Raw genomic sequence first — 22,590 nt, forward strand, 5'->3', positions numbered from 1 at the left:
TTTTTTTAATTTTCAAGTATATTTGAATGGTTCTGCTATTACAGTTGTCCTTTTTGTCCCTCTTTATCACCCTCCACCCTCTGCCTACCCTCCTACCAGCATTCCCCACACTTAGTTCCTGTCCATGAATTATACGTACAAGTTCTTTGGCTTCTCTATTTCCCATACTGTTCTTAACCTCCCCCTGTCTATTTTGTACTTACTATTTATGCTTCTCATTCCCTGTACATTTTTCCCCATTCTCCTCCTTCCAACTAATAACTCTCCATGCAATCTTCATGTCTGTGATTCTGTTCTTGCTCTAGTTGTTTGCTTAGTTTGTTTTTGTGTTTGCTTTTTTTTTTTTGGCCTATTTGTTGATAGTTGTGAGTTCGTTGTCACATTACTATTCATAGCTTTTGATCTTCTTCAATTTCTTAGATCAGCCCTTTTAAAATTTCATATAATAAGGGCTTGGTGATAATGAACTCCTTTAACTTGACCTTATCTGGGCAGCACTTTATCTGCTCTTCCATTCTAAATGATAGCTTTGCTGGATAGAGTAATCTTGGATGTAGGTCCTTGCCTTTCATGACTTGGAATACTTCTTGCCAGCCCCTTCTTGTTGTAAGATTTCTTTCAAGAAATCATCTGATAGTCTTATTGGAAATCCTTTGTAGGTAACTCTTTTTCTCTTGCTACTTTTAAGATCTCCTTATCTTTAATCTCTGACAATTTGATTACGATGTGTCTTGGTGTGTTCTTTCTTGGGTCCAATTTCTTTGGAACTCTCTAGACTTTCTGGAAGTCTATTTCTTTCACCAGGTTAAGGAAGTTTTCTTTCATTATTTTTTCAAATACATTTTCAGTTTCTTGCTCTTCTTCCTGTCCTTCTGGCATGCCTATGATTCAGATATTAGAATGTTTAAAGTTGTTCCAGAGCTTCCTGAACCTCTCTTCATTTTTTAAAAATTCTTCTTCTTCATTCTGTTCCAGCTGAATGTTTATTTCTTCTTTCTGTTCCAAATAATTGACTTGTGTTCCAGTTTCCTTTCTTTCACTGCTGGTTCCCTGTATATTTTTCTTTATTTTACTTTGCATAGCCTTCACTGTTTCCTCTATTTTTCAGCCATACTCAATCATCTCTGTGAGCATTCTGATTACCATTGTTTTGAACTCTGCATCTGATAGGTTGTCTATCTCCTTGTTGCTTAGTTCTTTTTTCTGGAGTTTTGATTTGTTCTTTCATTTAGGCCATATTTCTTTGTCTCAGCACACCTGTTAGGTTGTAAGGGGTGAAGCCTTAGGTATTTGTCTTTGCTTCATGTGGGTCTTTATGTGGGGGAGGGGTCAGAGAGGGAACAATGCCACTTGATCAGCTCTTGTCCACTTTCAGTCATTTCTCATGCTCCCCACAAGCAAATGGGTCTCTTCTGGTGCTAATTCCAGGGTCGGTAGCTTTGTGTACATTCTAGGACCTTGTGGGTCTCTCCAACGAACACTCCTGTGAGGCTGAGTTTTTCTCCTGCTGCTGTAACCCCAACAGGATTTTATTGCCAGATGTTTTGAAGCTTTAGTCTCCCAGGTGGAATCTTGTGTTGCATGGTCTGTCTTTCTCTGCAGTTGTTTCTTCCAGTCTATCTGCACTCAAATGTGGGACCACCCAGCCTGTTAGACGCTGCCTTGCCTGCTTATTCTTTCTCCTTGCCTTACACCCATCCCTGCCTTTCCTACCAGTCTGGATGAATGTTTCATTTTTAACTCCTTGGTTTTCAGACTTCCATAGAGTTCAATTTTCTAGTAGTTCTTGTTCTGTTTTTTCATATTTGTTGTTGCCTTCTTTTGGTTGTGCAAGGAAGCAAAGCACACCTACCTACACCTCCATCTTTGCTGGAAATGAATATTCTTCTTAACTAATTGATCATTAAAAATATAGATTTTGATAATTTTTAAAAATGGTTGCACTGCAATCAATACTTTTTCATTGCTTAAATTTTTGCATCTTTTTATTCTTTCTAAACATTTATTTTCAAAAGAAAAAATATTAAATGAAAATATTTATATTTATGCATAAAATTAGAGTGTTTTCTTTGAAAGAAATGATCAGGGTAATCTGATCACCCAAAATATAACTGTAGGAATGAATATTGACACAGTTGGATTTTATAGCAAAGTGAAGCTCAGAGTCGACATGATCCCAACAAACACAAAAGAATATAATCAGCTTTTAGTTTTCAACTTGATCATTAACAAAAGACCCAAAAGTTATCAAAAACTGACAAAAGCCGCCTAATCTGGTAGAAAAAAAAGAGCAACTCAGAAGAAATAGATACTATGCAAGAAAAAAACTATATTTATATTAATACAAATATACACTGTAGTGTAAGTGGAGACACTACTTCCACCTATTTTCACTGATAGTTGGATGGTGTACCAGTGGCTGACATTATACATCTTCACATAGCATACAAATAAATGGATGGTTATGCATAGATCACTGTGGAGACAGGCTTTGTGGCAAAACTTATGGTGCTTAGGCCACCAGAAACAAATCACTGTATATCATGTTACTGGACATGTACCTCTTGCTTCTTCTGGAAATGATGAGGCTGACACTCTAGCCAACATATGGTGGCTAGAAACAGTACCTGCTAGATCCTCAGGAAAGAAAGTAGCCCATCACATCTTACATCCTGGGCAAAGAACCATGTGGTCCACTATCAAAACCTGAGGGTTACCTGTTACATTGGCAGAGGCACATGAGGCTTGTGAGACCTGTGTTGTCTGCTCTTGAGAGCATCCCCAAAGGCCTGTGGGAGCTTCTGGACAGGTAGTGCTGGGACAGGTGCTGCTAACCTGGTGGCAGGTGGATGTAATTGGGCCCCTACCTAGTTTAGAGGGGTATAAGTATGCTATTACAGCTGTAGACATGACCACAAGACTTTTAGCTGCTTATTCTGCATGGCACCCAGATCAGAAAGCTGTGATTAGTGCGCTGGAGCTGTTATGTGTTGCTTATGGGCCTTTAATCATTGACAGTGATCAGGGAACACATTTTACTGGGGCCTTAGTATAACAGTGGGCTCAGGACTTGCATATTGAGTGGAAATTTCATGTGGCCTACCACCCCCAAGCTTCTGGAATGATTGAACAATACAATGGTCTCTTAAAGCAGGGCCTACAAGCTACAGCTACCACCCCTAAGCTGAAGGATTGGATGAAACACTTATAGACTGTCATCCTGACTCTAAATGAGAGGAGGCAGGTGAAGGGGAAGCTCTGGTGGAAGCCTTGCTGCACCAGACTACAGCTCCAATTCAGCTGCAGGTATAGACTAAGGATGCCTTGCTGAAACCAGCATGGGAAAGCAGTGGGATATTCTCTTGCTGGCTCCAGAGGGCCTGGAGCAAGGGATAACAGCCACTTGGATATGGCCTTGGGAAATAAAAGCCCCCACATGTATTGGGTTGGTCTTATTGCCTCTTGGGGCCAAGGGGTGGAGAGAAACTTACAAACAGTGCCCTGGATGATTGGGACATGGCCCCTGTCTTAAAGGTGACATATCCAGGGCCAGCAAACAACGGAATGCTTCTTCATGGCACCTTTGTGATTTCTCTATGGCCAATTATGAGTTCTCCCCTCTTATTGCAAGTGGATGCTGAATCCCCAGCTGAGTCATGAAAGGTCTGGTATTCATGCCCAGGAAGACCCCCTCTGCCAGCCACTGTCTTATCTGCTGACCAGAAGCTTGCTTGTATATTGCCTATGGGTTGTGACTTGCCTTTACTGGTGCCTATAACTGCTCTGTCTTTTCACCTTTAGAGTGCAAGGTAACACCTTAGGGGCTGGGGTCATACCTATGCCTCAGTGGCTGACAATCAGCATGCTGGGTCCACACTGAACTTCCCCTGAGCACCTTGGCTGGCCTCTCATGGTGCATCTCTCTTGCTTCTGTCTCAAATTGGACTTGGCCTCAGAGCCAGTAGAACAGTGAACACCCCTTGTGGAATGCTATCTGGACTGACATCTATGCTGGTGCAAAACAGTAGTCTGGCCCAAGCCATTAAGCAGTTACTCCGTATGGGATGGTTTGGGATGGCTCACGGCTGAGGCTGTGGAGCTGGCTGGACCAGCTTTCCTTTGCGTTGAAAACTATGAAGGACAGACCCAGATGGGCTGGACTCCAACCGGTCTGTGTCAGACCCATATTCTTGGACATTGCAATGAGGTACAGAATGGTGCGTGGCCTTCAGCCACACACCATTTCCACTGGGACCTTCTCTCCCAGTTTCAGTGGGTGTCCCACATGAGTTGCCTTACTTGTATGGAAATTGGACTGGCTATCGTACCCAAGAGTGGCTTGATTACCTGTGTTTTAGCTGTGTGTTATTGAAGCTTGTACTCCTGCTGTGGCAGCACTTCTGTTTTGCTTGTTTGTTACTGTAGCCTGTACTATTGTTGTGGGTTATAAGTGCAGGACTTTGCCCTCCTCACCAAGGGAACATTGCGGAAGACATCCTTGTGTAGATCGTAAGGTAAGGAACCCAGAAGGGGTGGATGGTAGGATAAGTGGAAGTGGTCTGGGTTCCTCACTTAGGTGTCTGGGTAACTAAGGGAGGCAGTATTCCCACAGCCTTGGAGGGGCCTGATAACTAGTGTTTTCATAGCTTTGAAACTGGGTCCAGTAAACTGTTCCCATAACATGAAGTAGGCTTGCATGCAGAGAATTGTGTTATGTTATGTAATGTGCTGGCAGTTTTCTGGCTTTGTTCCCCTCTAGTATTTCACAAGTAGGGACTCCCTGCTGGGGGGATGATGGAGAGACACACGCAAGGGGACAGGTGCCACAATGGGTGCCAAGCTGGGGATCAAGGACCATGACATGCAATGCAGAGACATGCAGGAAGACACGGAGCTTTCAGTGTGCATGGCTCACCGACCCATGAATAAAGGCATGCCAGACATCCCAACAGCTCCATGAATATTTTTCCATCTGCTCCAATACCGGAATACCATGGACCTGCCCAAGTTTGAATGGTCAACGCACACACACACACGTAATATTGTAGAAATTTTATAGAACATAACAACTATAAGTAATAAGAATCAGCTATATATATATTATTTATATATTTATATTACACTATTTATGTATATATATAGTTGATTCTCTACTTATAGTTGTTATGTTCTATAAAATTCCTACAATATTCAATTAGAGAATATTGAACCATTGCTCCTAGGGGAAAGTATAGGGTTAGGTTCCCATGAGCTTTTGGTGACATTTTTGTCAACTGATCAATAACATAACCAACAAAAAGGAACAAAAATGTGGCACTGCACATACTGCCAAAAGATACTTGCTTATAGTATAAAAGCTTAAATAAAAAGGCAGAGCATCCACTCATTTGACCAAAACTAAGAATGTGTACCACTTGACTCAAATTTTTCAAGAGTTCTACATATCTATGAATAATTGTGAAAGTACCACTAAAAAAAAATCTGTGGGTAATGAGATCAGTTCTCTCTGTGTGTGTATTCACAGAACAAAAAAGATAGCTTTTGGAAATAAAACACATTATAGATAGCACTAATGGAAAACTTAATAATAGGTTCCAAAATAAAGTTTAGGAACTCTTCCAGGGAAAAAGACAAAAAAAGTAGAAATAATGGAAACCAGGATAGTAGGTTTTAAAAAGTAAAAGACAAGACACTGAAGACCCAACATATGAATAACTTTTCTCCTGAAAGATACCACATACCGAATCAGCTGAAGAAAATTATTAAATAAATAGTTAACATTTTTCAGAATTAAATGACATGAGTTTCTAGATTGAAAAACCCACACAGTTTCTAATAAAATAGATGAAAATAAATCCAAACCAAGAAATATCATTGTTAGATTTCAGAGTGCTAGAGAAAGAAGCAATTTTATAACCCCCCACCATGGGAGAAAAAAAAAATCTATGTAAAGGATCAAGAATAAAGATGGAATCTGACTTTTCTACATTGTTCTTGAGGCAAGAAAGTGATTGAGAGATTCTTTTAAAACTTTGAAGGAAAAGGAATTCTCTGCTAGGATTCTATACCTCACAAAACTATCAATTAATTGTAAGGGTAAAAAGTAAGACATTTTCAAACATATAAGGTCTCAAACATTTTGCTTTCCTTGTACCCTTTTTCAGGAAGCCAGTAGCAGATGTTCTGTAATGGAGGAGGTAATAATTTATAAAGAAGAAGACTCAGGATTCAGAAAATAGGAGAGTCAACCCAACAGAGAAGCAAGAAAATGTTCAGGGTACTAAACAAGGGAAATTCCAGAATGATAATAGTGCCCCTAGGGTTAAGGAAGTCAGTCCAAATTGGAACATTGTGACTCAAAAGACAGGCATGCTGAGGGCTGTTTTCATCATGATTTCTGCACTGATGCTACATATACATTTTAATCTGAAAGAGTGGCTAAAGAATTTGCTCCTCCAAATCAAGGAAGCATGTCATTACAGAGGGAGTTGTGAGTCACAGAACATAGAAAACCCAAACAAGGATAAAGGAAAAGGGAATTCTAAGGATGATGGACAAAGGCAAGTCCCAGAATGATAGTTATGAAACAGGCCTAGAGATGTATCAAAACAAAACAGAAACAAGGAATTGAAGGATTACCGACATGATTTATATTGTGAAAAACTAATGTGGCTAGTTTTGGGAAGGTGTTTAAATAATTGATAATATATACAAAAAAACTAAATAAGTAAAAAACTAAGGCATGTATTAACTTCAGGAAAACCTAAAGTAAGAAAGAAAATAGAATAATAGTATACCATATGCTCAGGTGTAAATAATATTTTTGAAGGTATAACAGTGCTAAAACCAAATATTGATTCCACCTCATAATACATTATTATACATACTATTAGTATGGGAGGGTGCACATAAGAGGAACATTGCTATTCGAGAGCTAAAGCCTAATCTATCAATATAGGAAGTCAATAGATAATGTCTAAGATTGATGAATCAAAAGTCAGTAGCATAACATTATTTAAGAAATATGAAGATATATAAATGCCAGAAGTAACCTTGGCTGGTATGGCTAGTTAGTTGGAGTGGCATTCCATAGACCAAAAGGTTGTGGGTTTGATTCCTGATCAGGGCACCTACCTAGGTTGTGGGTTAGATCCTCTGTCAGGGTGAAGAAAGCAACCAATCAATGTATCTTTCTTACATTGATGTTTCTGTCTGTCTGTCTGTCTGTCTGTCTCTCTCTCTCTCTCTATCTGTCTCCTCACCCCCTTTCTCTTTTTCTCTCTGTCAAAGCAATAAAAAACCATGTCCTTGGGTCAGGATTAAAATAATATACCAGAAGTAACAGGTAAAAGAGTCAAAGTGAAGGAGGAAAATGGTGGCTTTGTTGGAGGGAGCATAATGCCCTTCCTCTATACAGGGGAGAGAAACTTGCGGATCTGCGGAGAAACAGAGCAAGGGGCCTGGGTTATTGCAACATTTATGAAAACAGGACATCAAAAATTATAGCAGACATTGAAAAACCAGATGGTAAGGTGAGTGCTTCAAGATAATAAGGACCCAGGGATCCGCCCCGGGGACCAGGGAGGCTGCAGCCCCCAGGCCCGGTGCTCCCGGGTCTGCCTAGGGCACCCGGGAGAGCAGAGTTACCGCTCCCTCCCCGGACAACAAGGATTGAGCAGCACCAGGGGAGGCCTTGTTGCTTGAAGGCACAGAGAGGGGAATTGGATTGGGAGACAGTCACCTGGGGGCTGCAAGCACCCATACCGAGCCCTAGGAAGGGTGAATGCCCCCAGCCTGGGAGACCAAGGGCAGCCTGGTGGTACACCGGTTCCCCCAACCCAGTAAGAGTGTGGTTTTGTGGAAGACCCAGACCCCACAGCCCTGAGCAAGGAAAGGGCATGGGTGTTCTGGGGTTTCTGGAGCCTACGGTGGTGACCTGGTGGGGGGGATTCCCAACTCTCGCAAAGGACCGGGGTGCTTCACAGGTTCCTGGAGCCCACAGAGGGGAAATTTGTGGAAGTGCAAATCCCTTCCCAATCCCCAGAGCTTGCACCATGAATCCAGAAAAGACAAGGGTGCTTCCTGAGAACATAGAGCCCACTGTGGTGAAATTCAGAGGAAGGGTGTGACCCCTTGCGATCCCCAGAGATTACACCATGAACCTGGAAAAGACACAGGAGCTCTGTGGGCAGAGACCTCAGCAGTGAGCTCTGGAGAAGTGCTTGGGAGCGCGCATGCCCACAACCAGGGTCCTGGTGGGGTACTTTGGATCAGCGCTGGGGAGAGCGTGCTGCTAGCCCTGGGGACAATACTCGAGAGACTGAGTTCTGACTGGGAAGAGTGAAAAGCATTCCAAATGCCTCTCAGACTGCTAAAGCCAGCAAGACCAGAAAAACTAGTTTGGCCAGTTAGAAACCAACAAGAGGTATTTTTTGTTTTTGTTTTTGTTTTGTTGGTTTTTCTTTTTGGCTGTTGTTGCTTGATTGTTTGATTTTATCTTGTTTTTTTAAATGACCTTTTATTTTTTAATTATTATTATTTTTATATCTCTCAATTCCTTATGTTTCTTTTCCTTTCATCCTAGTATTATTCCTTTCACTCCAAATTTATCTCTCCTGCATTCCATCTTCTGCTTTTTTCCCCTTTTCTTTTGAGCCTGCAAGTTACTGCAAATTTGTATTATCTTTTTCTCACTTTTTTGACACTTATTTTAATAGTATTTTGGTGTTCTTTTTCTTTCTGTACAATCTTCTTTGCTTGGCTGGTTATACTGTCATTTGATAGGTTCCACCTGTTATCTCATTCACAGTGTGTTGATAATTTACTGTCCTTCATTTGTGTTCCATTAGTATACCTCTCAAGGTTCTATACTTCCTATTCTTGTTATCTAGATCTCATAGATTCTGCCACATGATTGTTGCTTTAATATTACTGTAAATATTACCTGTTCCATACAATTGTAAATATTACACAACACTCCTCCCTGGTCTCAGCCCACTTCTCAGTTTCCTGAACTATATCATTGTGGGGGTTGTCTCTATTCTTTTACACACTACTCATATTTACTAATCTTTATTCCCAACATATCTCAGAATCTGACCTCCCACAGCCTCACAGATTTTTAGATCCAACTAACGATCTTTTCCTCCTCAATAACAGTCTTATCTTCTTTCCATCCTTTCTAAAACGTGACTAGTGGGGTGGAAGATCACAGTTAACACTATATGTAGCCAAAGGATCTCCCGTCTCTTCTCCACTGGCTGCTAGTGTAAATATCATAGAATACCGTTTTGCTATCTGAAACCATTTTGCCTTACTCCTCCAACTGGTAAAAAAAAAAGAGTAGGGGGAAGCTGTGTACACCAGGATACACAAAGGAGACTGCACCACTGAACCTCACAGGTATTCTACCACAGAAGTTCACACCATAATCACAGGGAACCAGAACAGATCAACTTAAGAAACACAGGCTAACAAGAAGAGTCTCACAAACAATGAGAAGACAAAGAAACAATTCCCAAATGAAGGGAAAGGAAGAAGCCTCAGAAAGAATGCTAAATGAACTATCAGATATTGAGTTGAAAACAATGATTATCAGGAAGCTCAATGAACTCTCAATGAGCTACCAGAAACTACAGGGAAGCTACAATGATCTCACTACAAACTATATCAACATGAAAAAGGAAATAGAAACTACAAACAAGGGCCAAGAGGGAATGAAGAATACAATTTCTGAACTAAAGAACAATGTAGAAGGAATCAAAAGCAGGATTGATGAAGCAGAAGACCAGATTAGTGAATTGTAGGACAAAGTAGAAAAAAACACCCAGAAAGAGCAAGAAAAGGAAAAGAGGCTCAGAAAGGATGAAGAGGGATTAAGAGAAATGCAAGACAATATGAAACGTAATAATATCCGTATAATAGGGATACCAGAACGGCAAGAAGATGAGCAAGGGATAGAAAACTTATTTGAAAAAGTAATGATGGAAAACTTCCCTAATTTGATGACAGAAAAACTCACACAAATCCAGGAAATACAGAGAGTCCCAATCAAGAGGAACCCAAAGAGGCCCACCTCAAGATACATCATAATTAAAATGGCAAAATTTCAAGACAAAGAGAGAATTTTAAAGGCAGCAAGGGACAAACAGGAAGTAACATACAAGGGAGCCCCAATAAAGCTAACAGCTGACTTCTCAATAGAAACACTCCAACCCAGAAGAGAATGGCAAGAAATATTCCAATAATGAGAACCAGAGGTCTGCAACCAAGGCTATTTTACCCAGCAAGGCTCTCAATCAAGATAGAAGGACAAATAAGAAGCTTCTCAGACAAAAGAAGTTCAAAAGAATATGCCTCCACCAAACCAGTTCTGCAAGAGATGCTAAAGGGACTGCTTTAAGGAAAGAAAAGAAAAGAGAGAGAGGGAGGAACACAGGTATGAAAATGGCAATGAATAAGTACCTATCAATAATAACCTTAAACGTAAATGGATTAAATGCTCCAATCAAAAGACATAGAATAGCTGAATGGATAAGAAAACATGACCCACATATGCTGCCTACAAGAGAACCACCTCAGGATAAAAGTCATGTACAGGCTGAAAGTGAAGGACTGGAAACAAATTTTCCAAGTAAATGCACAGGAAAAAAAAAAAAAAGCCGGGGTAGCAATACTCATATCACACAAAATAGACTTCCAAAAAAGGGCCATAAAGAGAGACCCAGAACGTCACTTCATAATATTCAAGGGAAGAATCCACCAAGGAGACATAAATATGGTAAATATATATGCACCCAACATAGGAGCACCCAAATACATCAAGAAAATCTTAGAGGACTTCAAGGAAGATATTAACAGCAACACAATTATAGTAGGGGCTTTTAACACCCCACTGTCAAAAATGGGCAGATCTTCCAAACAAACTGTTGAGAAAGATATTGTGGCATTGAATAATACCCTAGATGAAATGGGCTTAACTGGTATATACAGAGCCCTCCACCCCCAAAAAGCTAAATACACATTCTTTTCAAATGCACAAGGAACATTTTCAAAGATAGACCACATGATAGGACACAAAACAAGCCTCAATAATTTCAAGAAAATTGAAATTATACCAAGCATTTTCTTGGATCACAAGGGAATGAAACTAGAAACCAACTCCAAGGGAAAAAAAAAACAAAATACTCAAAATCATGGAGATTGAATAGCATGCTATTAAACAAAGAATAGTTCAAGAATGAAATTAGGGAAGAAATCAGAAGGTTTCTGGAAACAAATGAAAATGAACTCACAACAACCAAAAACTTATGGGATACAGTGAAGGCAGTCCTGAGAGGGAAGTTTATAGTGATACAAGCATACCTAAAAAAGATAGAAATATTTCAAACAAACAACCTAACCCTATGTCTGCAAGAACTCAAGAAAAAACAACAAAGACAGCCCAGAGCAAGTAGAAGGAAGGAAACAACCAAGATCAGAGCAGAATTAAATGACATAGAGACTAAAAGCACAATTCTAAGGATCAATGAATCCAAGAGCTGGTTCTTTGAAAAGATAAACAAAATCAACAAGCCTTTAAGCAGGCTCATTGAGAAAAAAGAGAGAGAAGACCCAAATAAACACAATCAGAAATGAAAGAGGAGAGATTACAACTGATACCTCAGAAATACAAAGAATTGTAAGAAATTAATACTAAGAAATATAGGCCAAGAAATTTTAAAGCCTACGTGACATGGACAAATTTCTAGAAAAATACAATCTTCCAAATCTCAATGAAAAAGAAGCAGAAAGCCTGAACAGACCAATAACAGCAAAGGAAATTGAGGCAGTAATCAAGAAACTCACAACACACAAAAGCCCTGGACCAGATGGTTTCACAGGAGAATTCTACAAAGTATTTAAGGAAGAGCTCACTTCAATCCTTCGGAGACTATACCAAAACATCCAGAAAGATGGAAGATTCCCAAACTCTTTTTATGAGGCCAACATCATCCTAATTCAAAACCAGATAAAGACACAACAAAGAAAGGAAACTTCAGGCCAATACCACTGATGAACATTGATGCTAAAATCCTCAACAAAATACTGGCAAAGCACATCCAACAATACATTAAAAAGATCATACACCACGACTAAGTGGGATTCATTCCAGGGATGCAAGGATGGTTCAATATTCGGAAATCAGTAAATGTAATCATCACATAAGCAAAAGCAAAGACAAAAAACACATGATCATACCAATAGATGCAGGAAAAGCATTTGATAAGGTACAGCATCTGTTTATGATAAAAACACTCTGCAAAGTGGGAATAGAGGGAGCATTCCTCAACATAATAAAGGCCGTATATGAGAGACCTACAGCCAACATCATACTCAATGGGCAAAATTAAAATCTTTTCCACTCAGATCAGGAACAAGACAAAGCTGTCCACTTTCACCACTTCTATTTAATATAGTACTGGAAGTTTTAGGTACAGTGATTAGACAAGAAAAAGAAATAAAAGGCATCCAAATCGAAAAGGAGGAAACAAAACTGTCACTATTTGCAGATGACATGATAGTGTACATAGAAAATCCTATAGACTCCACCAAAAAACTGCTTGACTGCTAATAAATGAATTTGGCAAAACAGTATGACACAAAGTCAATATCCAGAAATCAAAGGCATTCCTGTACACCAACAATGAAACAGCAGAAGCAGAAATGAAGAAAAAGATCTCATTTGGAATAGCAAAATGAAAAATAAAATACCCTGGAATAAACCTAACCAAAGAGGTAAAAGACCTGTATTCAGAAAACTACAAAACACTGAGGAAAGGCACCAAGGAAGACACAAACAAATGGAAACATACCGTGTTCATGGATTGGAAGAATTAATATCATCAAAATGTCCATACTACCCAAAGCAATTTACACATTCAATGCAGTACCTATGAATGTACCAATGGCTTATTTCACAGACATAGAACAAAGACTTCAAAACTTTAGATTAAATCATTGACAACTCCAAATAGCTGCTGCAATTTTGAGAAAGAAGAGCGAAGTAGGAGGGACCACAATACCTGACACTAAACTATACTACAGGGCCACTGTAGTCAATACAGCCTGGTACTGGCATAAAAACAGGCACATGGACCAATAGAACAGGACAGAGAGCCCAGAAATAAACCCACATCTTTATGGTCAATTAATATTTTACAAAGGAGGCAGTAACATAAAATGGATTAAAAATAGCCTCTTCAACAAATGGTGTTGGGAGAACTGGACAGCTATGTGTAAAAAAATAAAATTAGAGCACCAACTTACACGTTATACAAAAATAAATTCAAAGTTGATAAAAGATTTAAATATAAACTATGACACCATTAAAGTCCTAGAGGAGAATGTATGTAGGAAAATCTCAGATATTTCAGGCAGAAACTTTTTTACAGACATGTCCCCTAGAGCAAGGGACATAAAGGAACCTGTAAACAAATGGGACCTCATCAAAATAAAAAGCTTCTGCACAGCTAAACAAAGCAGTATCAAAATAAAAAGAGAACCAACTGTATGGGAAAACATATTTGCCAATGATACCTCAGACAAGGGTTTAATCTCCAAAATATAGAAAGAACTTACTTGACTCCACTCTAAGAAGACAAGCAACCCAATTAAAAAATGGGCAAAGGACTTGAACAGACACCTCTCCAAGGACATACAGAGGATCCAAAGACACATGACACAATGTTCAATATCGCTAGCTATCAGAGAGATGCAAATTAAAACCACAATGAGATACCACTTCACACCAGTCAGAATGGCCATCATAAACAAAGCAACAAACAACAAGTGTTGGAGAGGTTGTGGAGAAAAAGGGACCCTAGTGCACTGTCAGTGGGACTGCAGAATGGTACAACCACTATGGAAAACAGTATGGAACTTCCTCAGAAAACTAAAAATGATCTGCTTTTTAACCCAGCAATTCTACTGCTGGGACTATATCCTAAGAACCCTGAAACACCAACATAAAAGAACCTTTGCACCCCAATGTTCATAGCAGCACAATTTATAATAGCTAAGTGCTGGAAGCCACCTAGATGCCCATCAGTACATGATTGGATCAAAAAAACTATGGTACATTTACACAATGGAATTCTATGCAGCAGAAATAAGAGCCCCTATCCTTTGTGACAGCATGGATGGAGCTGGAAAGCATTATGCTAAGTGAAATAAGCCAGGTGGTGAAAGACAAACACCATATGATCTCACCTTTAACAGGAACCTAATCAACAAAACAAACAAACAAGCAAAATATAACCAAAGACACTGAAATAGAGCACAGGCTGACAGTGACCAGAGGGGAGAGAAGAAGGAATTTCAGGGGATAATGGGAAGGGTTACAGGAACAAATTTAAAGGACACATGGACAAAAACTAGGGGGAGGGTGGTAATGGGAGGGAAGTGAGGAGGGATGGGTGGGTGGGCTGGAATGGGAGTAAAAGGGAGAAAACTGTACTTGAACAATATTAAAACAATAAAAATAATAAAGTAAAATAAAATAAAATTAAATAAATAAAATAAAATAAAATAAAATAAAAAAGAGTCAAAGTGGTTGCCTTGTAACAGGAGGACTAGAGAAAGTAAAAGGACTATGGCAATGAACCTGTAGATTTTTAATAAGCTTCTTAGTAAGATTTAACTTTTTATTCTTTATAAATTTATTTTAGATTAATTAATACTTCCATTGAAAACTGTAGTGAATTTATACTTCCTCCAGCAGAGAAATCATTTAAATTTACTGCTAATAACAGTTATCATGAATGTCTGGATTGATAGGATCATCTGATCCATCAATTTTAAGCAAATTGATTGCTTACTCTCCAAATATTGCAGTTGTTCCTACACCAAGGATATGATAAAGGAAACTTCCTGGGGCTGGATTCCAGCTATTCAGACACCCCAGTATTTTGGCTAAGAATGTCTTTTACTTGAGAAAGAATTGCAAAGAGTTGGATTGCAATAATTTAATCTTTCATTTATTTTAATTTCTTATGTTAGATTGGTACTAAACCCTATTTACAGGCTTTTCCTTTTTCTAAATTTCTACCAGGAATATTATCTGGCATTCGAAACTTGGGAAAATTCTGCATAAGGAACCTCTAAATCTTGGCAGAGAATATAAGTTGTTAGAGTTCTTATGAGTAAGACCAAACTGTAAGATGTTTTAGAATTGACCTTCAAGGTTATCTTTGTTAACTCCCATATTTTTCATGTTACAAAAAACTATAGCCAAAAAGGCTAAGTGATTTATTTAAGACAATACAGCTATTATTGACACAGAAAAGAGGAGAATTCAGATTTATTGACTTCCAGTTTAGTGATTGTTTTACTACATTATACTACAGTATACTATACAACCTGCACTACACTGTACAATGCTAGAAAACACTGTTCTATACTACAATGTGCTACCCTACGTTATGTTACAATACATCACACTGTATGACCTCATTACTTTGTACTATACTACACTACAGAAAACTAAACCACACAGCACAATACTACACTGCATTATACTATCCCACATACTACTATACTATTCTGTACTCACTATTTTGCCCTATAATATACTATACTATAGTACGCCACCCTAAACTACAAAAAAATTATTAAGGAAATAACCTGCCACAGTTTTAACCTCCAATCTTCTAGATGTATTACACAGCAGTCCACTGATATTTCCGACCTGCAAGCTCAGTCCAGTTCTAATTCTTCAGCTGATACTGACCCTATCTTTATCTTGAATTTCCTGCAGTGAGCTTCCATATAGCAGACACCTCTACTCTTTCCTAACTTTCTGAATTGTGTTGGATGATGACCCAGTGTCATTGTCCCAGGAATGTTCTCTGGGATTTTCCATTGCCATCTTCCCACAATCATGGAACCCCATTTTGAAGACTGAATCATATAGATGACTCCCTGTGCTCAAGTGCCTTCTGTGTGCAGTATTTACAGGGCTGAGCTTTGCTTTAGGTGACCATTCTAATAAATTGATAAGGTCCCCAGCTCACTCTTTCGACTAACAAGATGATTACAACTTTGCTATCACTTTACCTTCTCAACTACCCCCAAGGAATGGAGTTGTAGACTAGTAACTTGGACCAAGAACATCACTCCAATCCCTGATAAGCAGCAGCAGTAGTGGCATTATTCTACTACCAAGGGAGAGAGGTTTTTGAGAGGTAATATGCATTTGGCTGAAATCTTGATGTCAAGCCTTGATGTCAGGCTTGAATTTATCATTTAATAACCAGTGAACAGAGTATTAGTTTACTCACAAATGAAATGGAGATAATGACATTGGTCCTACCAGGTTGTCTTAAGGATTAAATATACTTGTATATACCAAGCTCTTTGAACAGTACCTAATATATAGTTTGTGCTAAATAAATGTTAGATATTATTTCACTTCAGCCTTAAAAAAATAAAAGCTTTAGTCACATTATCTGAAACTGAGGTTCATAAAGATTGAGTAACTTGTCCATGATCATACAGTTAGAAGGAGGTAAATGAGACCAGGTACCCATATTCTAACCTTTCATATCTTGCCCTTTTGATAATCAAGCCCCATGCTGGTCTGAATTTCTGAGCAAAGCTCTACCCACCTGTTGGGCAGCTCCTGCTTGGATCCCCCCTGGTGCCAGGCGTCTGCTTGAATCGTGACAAGAACATGTTGATCCCTGTTGGACCCATGCCTAGCCCACACAGCAGTAACTTCTTTGCCAGCCTCTACAGCAAGGACAGCTCTCTCAGCTCCTGTTCCAACCTACAGAGAGCAAAGCTGGTGCCAACTCTGCTCCCTGCCCTAGGCCTGTCTGGCTGTAGGTAGGCTGCTCTGAGTCATGGGAGAATCCTGAGTTCTGACTAATTTTTTGTCTAATATTTTTTGCAGGGTCAACATAATAACCACAAATAGAAGGAGAGCAGGGAAGAAGGCAAAGAGAAAAAGGAAAAAAGTTGGTATTTCTTATCAGCCCAGTGAAGTCAACAGGAAATGGCTCAGTGTAGATCAATCACTTCATTATCCTGAGTAAAAGGGCAGGACAGTATCTTCCTGAGTGACTGAAGAGTTAATCATGACTGGGCAAGAGTTTTCCACCCAGAGTTTTATGTTTTAATTTTGGAGAATTCCCTTTGTTTCATCTCAACACATTCATTTCAGAGCCTGTGTCTGTTTTAATAACCTGGAATGCTATTCCCTTTGCCCATTAGTCTCTATCATTATGGGTTTTTACAACCCTTAGGGTAGATTTATGCTTCTAGCTGAATGATTGATTACTCAGTGAATCTTTGGCAAGGGATGTTTTGTTCCAAGAATGACACATTACTTTTGAGATGACTCTCTACCTAACAGGAGTGGGCAGGAGGTCAGGGGAAGCCCCTACCTAGGAAAAAATAGTTTCTTTGTGATCTTGAAGAAAAAAAACTCAGATGATGAACAGCCTGATTTGGGGGCTGTGAGTGGGTGAGACACTCCAGTGAAGTCATCCTCAATGTTCCCTCATAAGGAGAGATTATGAATTTAATGAGCAGAGGAATTCTGACAAGTCTTAAAGCCAAAGGCAATTAGCAAAGGCTAAATTACTTGAATTCCTTGCAGTTATGAAATAATTCCATCCTAATGAAATTATATATATATATATATATATATATATATATCTGTATCACATATTAGACTATATTATATTTTTTATTTACAAATACGAACATTTCCTAATGTGTGCTCAGTGACCCACCAGTCTCAGAGGAGGCTACATAAAAGAAAAGTGCAACGGTCAAATCTGTTTGTAAATTCCACATGCTAGAACCCCCTCATTATTATGCACAAAGGACATTGCCATATTACATGATCTGAAAATTCCTGCAGTAAAGATTTTACTTAACTTTACTGACTCTAGTGTTCCAAATATGTTTGAACATGAAATCATCTTCTCCACCCCAACACCTACTAATACTCCAAGGAACCAATACTCCATAAAATATACACCTGGAGAAATGCTGATACACTGTGCTGTGACAGTTAAGTCACGGAGCAGGATAAAGTGTTCTTATCTTTGATGATGCCAATGCTTAAAACATTTTTCTTTGATGTGCAGCCAATCAATTCTGATTTAATTTTTTTATTTTAGTCATTGTTCAAGTACAGTCTTCTGCCTTTTATTCCCATTCTAGCCCACCCACCCATCCCTCCCCACCTGCCTCCCATTTCCACCCACCCCTAGTTTTTGTCCATGTGTCCTTTAAATTTGTTCCTGTAAACCCTTCCCATTCTCCCCTGAAATTCCCTCCCCTCTCCCCTCTGGTCACTGTCAGCCTGTCCTCTATTTCAGTGTCTTTGACTATATTTTGCTTGTTTCTTTGTTTTGTTGTTTAGGTTCCTGTTAAAGGTGAAATTTGACACCCACATTTTACTTTGCTCATGTTGCTTTAAGATACTATGTGATGTCCTTTGGAATATTATAAGATATTGTAAAACTTTATTCCTTGAAGTGGTTTGTTTTTTATAAATTGCCTTTACTCAGGCCTATGTCTGTTGAATGAGGTGACTGATTAAGCCATGCCATTACAAGTCAACAGCAAAGTACCTTTAATAACTGGAAAAAAGGTTTTAAACCTTTATCATTCCATAATTTGATTATTATACCAACTTGTGGCCTGGATCCTATAGTTCTGCTCTTTCTCTGCTTTAGTCCACATTACCCCCAGACCAACCTTTCTAAATTCAGTGAATAAACAGTCACCCTCCTTGATCAAAGCCTTGAGCAGCCCCTAAGTCTGGTTTTAGAGATGTCTCAGAATTCTTATCTATCCAACTTTATTTTCCTCTATTTCTGTAATTCCTGAAATTGCAAGCCAAGGTTCTTTCCATCTCATAATTTCCCAGGTTTTTCCTGTCCTGTTTTGATTGCCTGAAACATTCAACTTTTTCCCTTGAACCAAACTATAATTCTTAAAAATCCAACTTTTTCTTATCTTTCCTGAAGTATTTACTGAATATACATATATTTATTAATGCAATTGCTCTCTAGACATCTTAGAGATTTCAAAGTTTTATCAATGCTGATTATATTTTCTAATCCAAAACACATATCTTTAATTTAATGAAAAGGGACTTGTAAAATAATGACATAAAATATTAAAAATTATTGTAGTTCTGAAATATCTGAGTTATTGCAGAATATCTGGAACAGTCTTAAATATGTGTGATATATTCTCATGTGACATGATTCAGGAAAATTATTTATTCCCATATATGTTTAAACTGCTGACTCTCAACAGCATTATAAGTCATTAGGTACCAAAGAGTTGTATTTTTAGCCCTTCTAACGTCCTCTTGTACATGTGTAAGTTTCTCAAATGTTTTCTAGCATAAAAAATGTACAAATTTTAAACACTCAAAAATAAATTAATCAATTTATATTTTAGAGCTGCAGTGGGAACAATTGAGATAGGCAATTTCTGCTTTGTTACTGTTATATTGATTTCATTTCCACATTTTATCTTACAACCAATCCCTTCCCTCACTTATTAGATGCTTTCAATTAAGGAGAGACACAGGGTGTCTTGTGCAATTCAGGAATGTACTAAAGCGGTACTTTCCCAAAAATATGATAAATCAGGATGATACAAAGCAGTAAAAATGCATAGCCCTAAGCCCTGTCTGTTTCCACTCCTGGCTATATCCCTCTATCCATTCACCATATTGCTGTTAGGGTATGAGCCATGAGTCCTCTTTGGAAAACTCAGCATTATGTAATGTGTGATTGAGTCCCTGACAAAGACTGTAGACTAAAGGTTACACTAACACTCTATGTAAGGAAGATGATGTATCAGTGATTCATCATTAATCCCAACACTGTGGATAATGAAATGACATTTTTGAGCCCACATTCTATATTTCCATTATTTTCTTTTTAGTAAATTGACTCAATAATTATTACAAAATTTCAGTGGACTGGAACATCATAATGGCAGATCCTAAGATCTTTCCAATTGCTTTACACATTTAGAAACATTTCAAAATTGAAACTTGTCCATGAATCCCACATTTTATATCAAAGATCAGAAGTTGAGAGTTTGAGTCACATCTGCAGGCCAAAAATCTCTGGAGCTCATAGCAAGCCAAAACATACTTGTGTTAAGATTAGAAATGAACAAAAATCTATTAATAAAAAAGATACTTTTATCCTACTGCATATAGCTCAATATTGAAGAATATAAATAGTTGTTATTATTGCTGTTAATATGTCCATTGACCTTAGTATATTGCAATGACCTACAAAACCTCTATTTTGAGAAATATTTTCTTCAACTGATCTTTCAGGTTTCAGAGGTTTACACATAAATCTGATAGTGAGGAAAGAAGAGGACAGTCACTGGACTAGTCACAGCAGCCATCTGGAATATGACAACCAGCAGAAATTTATAGGGCAAAACCAGATTAATCTCTTACCCATGTTAAATGTAAAAGATCAGCTGGCCAGTTTTTCAAACTTGTTGAAACTACCCGATTTAAAACATCATCTACTTGTATCTGTTTATCACTAAATCTCTAATATAGAAAATGTAACAAGAAAAATAAAGTACTATGTACATTTTCTCCTGAAGTGAGGGTCTTTATACACTGAGTCACTATATCATTTTTTCTTCCAAATCAAGTTTAATAGGTAAAGGGACTATTGTTAATACTTATGCTGGAACAACTGACATAAATTGGGACATCACACTGCACTAAACTGGGATTTAGAGTGTGTTGTGAAAGGTTAAAATTCAGCCAATAATTTAAAGAATGCATGGAATATAATTAAATGTAAAATAAAATAACAAACCAATTACCTCAGAGTGAATATTGGCCTCAGATATTTAAAAATTACCTCCTTTCTTTGCACTCAAGACAAATTTTCAAAAATACTTCTTGTTAAGCACTCATGAGAAAAGCAGCCCATGACAAGTGCTAGTTATGCCCAGATCAAAAACTGTGGTGCTTTTCACAAACAAGGCAGAGGTCTTGGACTCTGCCAGGACCTTCTTTTCCTCCTCATTGGCGATTAGTCATTCCATGGTGTTTAAAACTGAAACATTCATTTTAAATACTACAAAAATGTGGCACAGGGTGCAGGCAAGGCATCTGTTCCAGCAAAATGTTATGTTTTGATCATTTTCAAAAATGATTTTTCTGTTTTTAAAGAAAGCGTGTGGACATGAAGATGAGTCAGTCAATCTGAGGGGTACTGTATGCTGAGTTATTTTGAAAGCTGTAAAATTTAAAAATACATGGAAAAAAATAATTTTCCTTAAATATTATTTCAATTTTGTTCTTTGACTTAGTATTCCTTTTCTTTTTAAATCTTTTTATAGCACCAAATTCATTGCCAGAGGGAAAAAAATGCCATCTCGAAGGCAGCTATAGAATCATTATCATATGGAAACCTAGATGCAGGCCTATAAAAACAGTTACACTCATATTTATAGATTTAGGTCAACTTTATTTGAAAAGAATGATATACATGAGCAAAGGTGACTTAGGTATATAATTATATTTTTAAAACAATTCTTGAATACATAATTATTTCCAAAAATCAATCTATTCTCTGACTAGGGTTTCTACCATTTCAATATTAGACCTATTACTAAGTGCAATTAACATAACTTGTATCTAACCTCAGTATTTTCTATCCTCATCTACATACCCCTCAATTAATGTGTGTTATAAATAAAACACATTTAATATATGAACTCTGATTAATAGCCTGATAGTAGACTGTTTTCCAGAATAAGAGTATCTGGAAACTTCAATGTAGCACACAGTAAAACAGGATTTTAATAAGATTTTCTTACTTTCTATCTTTTCTTTCCCAGTCTTGCAGTATTTCTATTTCAAAGAGCCTCAAAAGTAAATTGTAATTGCTGTTTGTGAGTGCTCAATGATAGTTTGGTCTAATTTTTAGAGTGTGTGGCCCCATCAGGAAAGTAACCCACAAGTTCTAGCAGGGAATGAACACCAACTTGCTGTGTTTTTCCCAAAGCAAGTTATGTTACTTTCAGCACCATTTCTTTATCAGGAAAACTGGAGAGAAATGACAGTTGTCTCCCTCCTGATAGATTACTGAATTCTGAGGTGTGAGAAATCATTTGCATTTGTAAAGTACTACTTGGTTAATTTACCACCATAACAACTGAAACAAATCAGAACAGCTACCTAACCAATGATTTTTACCTTGATGGGTTCATTTTGGCCATCTAAAGCAGAACAATCAATTGGACCAACCATTCTGAGACACAAATTGGCTGTTGAAAGAGTCAAAATGCCAGATTGGCTGCTTTTATTAATAGGTGTTTTTCTTGATATAGAAAACATTGGGTGAAAATGGAAAAACTGAGTCAAAGATCCAGATGTTTGATCCTCCCTTTGCCAAATAGCCACAAATTTTGTAGCACTCAGATTTGCAACTAAATTTCTCAGCTTTTACTAGAAAGCCTGTCATCATACAAATACAAAACTAATATGGTCCCAAGAAAAGCAACTCTTTTAACTCAAGATAACAGTTG

General features: G+C 38.0%; 1 long non-coding RNA gene across 1 annotated transcript; it reads right to left on the reverse strand.

Moving 5' to 3' along the window:
• Positions 1-8,917: 8,917 nt before the first annotated feature.
• LOC118497008 lies at positions 8,918-21,678 on the reverse strand. Its single transcript, XR_004899550.1, has 3 exons — positions 21,666-21,678; positions 19,713-19,714; positions 8,918-9,014 (listed from the first exon to the last, which is right to left on the reverse strand). It is a non-coding gene; the product is annotated as an uncharacterized LOC118497008 (long non-coding RNA).
• Positions 21,679-22,590: the final 912 nt, after the last annotated feature.

This window comes from Phyllostomus discolor, chromosome 10 (assembly GCF_004126475.2).
Source record: "Phyllostomus discolor isolate MPI-MPIP mPhyDis1 chromosome 10, mPhyDis1.pri.v3, whole genome shotgun sequence".
Classification (NCBI taxonomy): Eukaryota; Metazoa; Chordata; class Mammalia; order Chiroptera; family Phyllostomidae; genus Phyllostomus; species Phyllostomus discolor.